This window comes from Lagenorhynchus albirostris, chromosome 21 (genome assembly GCF_949774975.1).
Source record: "Lagenorhynchus albirostris chromosome 21, mLagAlb1.1, whole genome shotgun sequence".
Taxonomy (NCBI): domain Eukaryota; kingdom Metazoa; phylum Chordata; class Mammalia; order Artiodactyla; family Delphinidae; genus Lagenorhynchus; species Lagenorhynchus albirostris.
This window is the reverse complement of record NC_083115.1, coordinates 1,710,361-1,716,609: the sequence shown is the minus strand read 5'-3', so window position 1 is coordinate 1,716,609 and position 6,249 is coordinate 1,710,361. Positions and strand designations below refer to the sequence as shown.

At 38.3% G+C, this 6,249-nt stretch overlaps 1 pseudogene; it reads left to right on the top strand.

The window, feature by feature from the left end:
- Positions 1 to 4,344: 4,344 nt before the first annotated feature.
- Positions 4,345 to 5,526, top strand: LOC132512615 (large ribosomal subunit protein uL30-like; annotated as a pseudogene).
- The last annotated feature ends 723 nt before the right edge of the window (positions 5,527 to 6,249 follow it).

Sequence of the window (6,249 nt, the reverse complement as noted above, 5' to 3'; positions counted from 1 at the left end):
GAGTGGTCATTGGGATTTTTGACGTTTCATACATTAGCAGGGATTTTGAAAGAGACTGAGCCAGGGCCTTCTTTCTCTCATCTGGTGCATGATTACCTGTCTCAGCTTTCAAAAGAGTTTGAGCATTACTTCCCAACCACAAAAGACCCCCGAACTGGGAACGAATGGATCCGCGACCCATATGTGAGTAAACCAGGTGAATCGACTTTGCCGGTGCTCGAAGAGGATCAGCTGCTTGAGATCACAAATGACGGTGGCCTTAAAAGTATGTTTGAGATAACTTCAAATCTCCATACGTTCTGGATTAAAGTCAAGGCGGAATATCCTGAGGCTGCCACAAAAGCACTGAAAAGCCTGCTTCCATTTCCAACATCCTTTCTTTGTGAAGCAGGGTGTTCTGCAGTGACAGCAACCAAAACGAGATTATGGAGCAGACTGGACATAAGCAACACACTTCAAGTGTCACTGTCTCCCATCACCCCCAGATGGGACCATCTAGTTGCAGAAAAACAAGCTCAGAGCTTGCACTGATTCTGCATTATGGTGAGTTGTATAATTATTTCATTATATATTACAATGTAATAATAACAGAAATAAAGTGCACAATAAATGTAGTGCTCTTGAAACATCCGAAAACCATCCCCCCGGCCCTGGTCTGTGGAAAAATTGTCTTCTATGAAACCAGTCTCTGGTGCCAAAGAGGTTGGGGACCAGTGATTTAATGGTAATTTAAAATGTGAAACCAAGTCATCCCCAATGTTCTGTATAACTCACCTACACATACACCTAACCCATGGCTGGATCCCTGTGCACACCCCAGAAGGTGGTGAGAGTGAACCTTTGCAGATGCCTGGTGAGCACGTGCAGAAATCCTGACTCTGCAGGATTGGGAGAAAGTACACAGATTTGAACATTCAGCAGTGCCCAAGGGAAAGCAAACAGGAGGCTCTCAGCACTCAGCCTAGCTTTGTAGGATAAAGAGAAGGCAGAGAATCTTAAGAATTCCCCCCTAGGAGGGATCAAGAAATATGAAACAGGTATATCAATAGAAAAGTTCTGGAAGAGCCTCAGAATCCCTGGTAGAATTGACAGAAGCTATTTCTCCTTCAAAGCCAATCACTAAAGACTGGAAGAGATGGCTGCTTCTTCACATGTGAAGATGGCTATTCAACACTTCATGGGACATGAAAAATAAAGGAACATGATAATTCTTCAGTAACTGATCCCAAAGGAGTGGAGATCTGTGATTTGCCAGATAAGGAGTTCAAATTAGTCGATATAAAGAAGCTCAGCAGACTACAAGAAAACATGAAGACAATTCAATGAAATAAGAAAAATAATACATGAATAAAACAAGAAGTTTAACAGAGAGCTAGAACTCATAAAAGAGAGCCGAGCAAATTCTGGAGCTGAATTCTACAGCGAATGACATGAAAAATGCAATAGAGAGCAACAGCACAGCTGATCAAGCAGAAGAATCTCAGTAATACAGCAAGTTGAAGACATGTCATTTGTTCTCTATCTCAGTAAGACAGGAAGTTGAAGACAAATCATTTGAAATTATTCACTCAGGGAAGAACAAAGTAAAGGGAATGAAAACGAGTGAAGAAATCCTGCGTGAATTATGGATAACATCAAAAGAGACAGTCTAGGCACTATTGGAGTCCCAGAAGAAGAAGAAAGGGAAAAGGGGGCAGAAAGTTTACTTTAAAAAATAATGGCTTAGAACTCCCCAAATCTGGGGAGAGATTTGGACATTCAGGTTCACGAATAGGTCCCCCCAAAGATTGGTGAATTTTTTTGTTTTGAATCTTCTCTAAGACATTAAAATAAAGCTGTCTAAAAATCAAAGATAAAGAGAGAATTTTTAATGCAGCAAGAGGAAAAAAAAAAGTCCTCATATACAAGGGAACCCCCATAAAGCTATCAGAGAATTTCCCAACACAAATCTTGCAGGCCAGGAGAGAGTGGAATGATATATTCAAAGTGTTGAAAGAAAACAACTGCCAACCTAGAATACTTTACCTAGCAAAGCTGTCCTCCAGAAAGGAAGGAGAGATAAACACTTTCCCAGACAAACAAAAGCTGAGGGAGGTCATCACCACTAGACATGCCTCACAAGAAATGCAGAAAGGAGCTCTTCAAGCTGAAATTAAAGGATGCACATTAGTGACATGAAAGCATATGAAAATATAAATCACCCTGGTAAAGGTATGTACCTAATCAAATTCAAAATATTCTGATACTGTATATGGTGGTTTGTTAATCACTAAAGTTTATTATAAAGGTTAAAGGACAAAAGTATTAAAATAACTATAGCCACAATAATTAATTAATTATTTGGTTACACCATTCTTAGTTTTGGCACATGTGCACTTAGTTGCAGCTCGTGGGCTCCTCATTTGTGGCATGTGGGCTCCCTAGTTGTGGCAGGTGGGCTCCTTAGTTGTGGCAGGCAGGCTCCATAGTTGTGGCTCTCTGGTTTTTTAGTTGTGACATATGAACTCTTAGTTGCAGCATGTGGGATCTAGTTGCCTGACCAGGGATCGAACCTGGGCCCCCTGCATTGGGAGTGAGGAGTCTTAACTACTGCGCCACCAGGGAAGTCCCACAATATAATTGATATGGAATATAAAAGGATGTGAACTGTGACATCAAAAGTAAAATGGGAGAAGGAAATAAAAGGGTAGAGTTTTTATATGCAATCAAATTTAAGTTGTTACCAGCTTAAAAAGACTGTTATAACTATAAGATGCTTTATGTAAGCTTTACAGTGAGCACAAAGCAAAAACCTACAGTAGATACACCAAAGATAGAAGAGAATCAAAGCATACCACTATTGGAAATTATTAATTCACAAAGGAAGACAGTGAACCAGGAAGACAGGAACTATAAAGCATCTAGAAAACAATAAGATGGTATTAGTAAGTCCTTACTATCAATAATTACTTTAAATGTAAATGGATTAAATTCTCCAATCAAAAGGAACAAAGTGGCTGAAGGGATAAAAAGCAAGACCCAACTTTATGCTGCCTACAAGAGACTCACTTCCATTTTAAGAACACACATAGGCTTAAAGTGAAGGGATGGAAAAAGATATTCCATGCAAATGGAAACCAAAGGAGAGCAGGGATAGCTATACTTATATTAGACAAAATAGGCTTAAATCAGAAACGGTAATAAGAGAAAAAGAAATTCATTATATAATGATAAAGGAGTCAACTCATCAGGAGGGTATAACAATCGTAAATATATATGCACCCAACAATGGAGCACCTAAATATTTTAGCAAATGCTCCCAGCTCTGAAGGGAGAAATAGACAACAATACAATAATAGTTAGAGACTTCAATGCCCCACTTTGAACAATGGACAAATCAGACAGAATATCAAGAAAGAAGCATTGGATTTGAACTGTACTTTAGACCAAATGGATCTAACATATATATATATAGAACATTCCACCCAACAGCAGCAGAATACACATTTTCCTCAAGCACACATGAAACATTCTCCAGGATAGATTATATTGTTAGGTCACAAAACGAGTATTAACAAATTTGAGAAGATTGAAATCATACTGACCATCTCATCTCATTTTCCTACCAAAATGGTATGAAACTAGAAATCAGTAACAGGAGGGTGAAAACAAAGGGAACAGAAACCAATGAAATAGAAAACAAATGGACAACAGAGAAAATTCACAAATGTGTGGAAATTAAACACACTCCTTTTTGTTTTGTTTATGGTTTCCTTTTCTGTGCAAAACTCTTAAGTTTAATTAGGTCCCGTTTGCTTAATTTTGTTTTTATTTTCATTACTCAAGGAGATGGCTTGAAAAAGATATTGCTGCAATTTATGTCAAAGAGTGTTCTGCCTATGTTTTTCTCTAAGAGTTTTATAGTATCTGGCCTTACATTTAGGTCTTTAATCCATTTGAGTTTATTTTTGTGTATGGTGTTAGGGAGTGTTCTAAACAACACACTCCTGAACAAACAATGAGTCACAGAAGAAATCAAAAGGGAAATTTAAAAAAATTCCTTGAGACAAACAAAAATGAAAACACACTATACCAAATCTTACAGATGTAGCAAAAGCAGTTCTAAGAGGAAAGCGTATGTATAGTGATAAATGTCTACATTAAGAAAAAAAAGATTTCAAATAAACAACCTAACCTTACACCTCAAAGAACTAGAAAAAAAAAAAACTAAGCCTAAAAGTTAGTAGAAGGAAGGAAATAACAAAGATCAGAGCAGAAGTAAATGAAATAAGAGACCAGAAAGTCAATAGAAAAGGTCAATGAAACTAAGATCTGATTTTTTTAAAAACATAAACATGGAGAGTTGGAAAGATGGCGGAGGAAGAGCCAAGAAAAAAGATCCCTTTGATTCCAGAAAATCTCCTGAAAAAGAGGAAGGCTTATCAGGCCCTGAAAGCCACCCAGGCAAAGCAGGCACCTTTGCAAAGGAAGGAGCAGAGGAAAGGAAAAGAGATCAAGTTTAAGCGACTAGAATGGTTCCTACATGATTCCTGGCAGCAACTACGTGACAAGGTGCGACTCAGACGACTAGAAGTGAAACCTCATGGCTTGGAAGTGCCAGATAAACATTCCTTGGCCTTTGTTTTACGCATCGAAAGGATTAATGGGGTGAGTTTACTGGTGCAGAGGACCATTGCAAGACTTCGCCTGAATAAGATTTTCAGTGGTGTCTTTATGCAAGTAACTCCTCAAACCATAAAAACGCTTTGTATAGTGGAACCTTATGTGACCTGGGGATTTCCAAATTTGAAGTCAGTTTGGGAACTCATCTTGAAACATGGACAAGCCAAGGTCAAGAATAAAATCATCCCTTTGACAGACAACACAGTGATTGAGGAGCACCTGGGGAAGTTTGGTGTAATTTGCTTGGAAGACCTCATTCACGAAATTGCCTTTCTGGGGAAGAATTTTCAGGTGATCTCAGGGTTCTTGCACCCTTTCCAACTCTCAGTGGCCCGTCACTACCAAGAATAGAGTGGGCTTCCTCAAGGAAGTGGGCTCACCTGGCTATCGAGGTGAATGCATCAATCAGCTTATCCAGCAGCTGAACTAAACCCAGCATATCAGAAAGCACAGTGCCTTGGAAGCATGTGTTTTTGTTTTATGGAATTGTTACCCAGTATCTTCAAGCAAGATTATTTTCTGCTGTATCTTCAGAAACTGGAGGGAAAGGGTCAGGGAAAAGATGGTGATGTTCAGGGCAGACACTTTTCATCCCACTTCAGTTCCAAGAAAAAGTTCCTGTGTGTTTTCTGCAAAGACCGCCATCCACCTCTGAAACCAGCAAAGGACTTGTGTCATGGAGGAGGGAGTCCTGTTTTATCACACCTATCCTGGGACTTCATGTTGGTGAACGAACAAATACCCACATATGAATACAAGACAGCAGTGGACCAGGCCCAGGGGCATATTGAACCTGGGGTATCCAAGGGGCTTGTTTTAGAAAGAACTTGAAATACAATTAGAAAGAAGCACACAAAAACAAAAACAAAAACGAACAAACAAAAAAAACCATAAACATGGACACACATTTAGCTAGACGAAGAATTAGAGAGGACTCAAATAAATAGAAATGAAAGAAGATATTCCAACTGTACCACAGAAATACAAAGCATCATAAGAGATTACTATGAACAATTGTATGTTAACAAATTTTATAACCTTGAATAAATGGATAAATCCCTGGCACATATAACCTACCAAGATGGAATCATGAAGTAATAGAAAATCTGAACAGACTAACGAGTAGGAGATTGAATCAGTATCAAAAACCTCCCAACAAAGAAAAGCCCAGGACCTACAGTCTTTACTGGTGAATTCTACTAAATATATAAAGAATAATTAATACCAACCCTTCTCAAACTTTCAAAATATTGAAGATCAGAGAACACTTTCAAACTTATTTTATGAGACCAGCATTACACTGATACCAAAGCCTTGCTGGACACTACAAGAAAAGAAAACTACAGGCCAATATCCCTAAAGGATATATGAATATGAACAAAGGATGGTTCATTCAATATGCTCTAATCAATCAATGAGATGCATCACATTAACAGAATGAAGGGTAAAAATCATAAAATCATCTCAATACGTGCAGAAAAAGAATTTGACAAAATTCAACGTCCTTTCATGATTAAAAACTCTCAATAATAAGGCATAGAAATAATGTACCTCAACATAATAAAGGCCATACATGACAAGCCTACA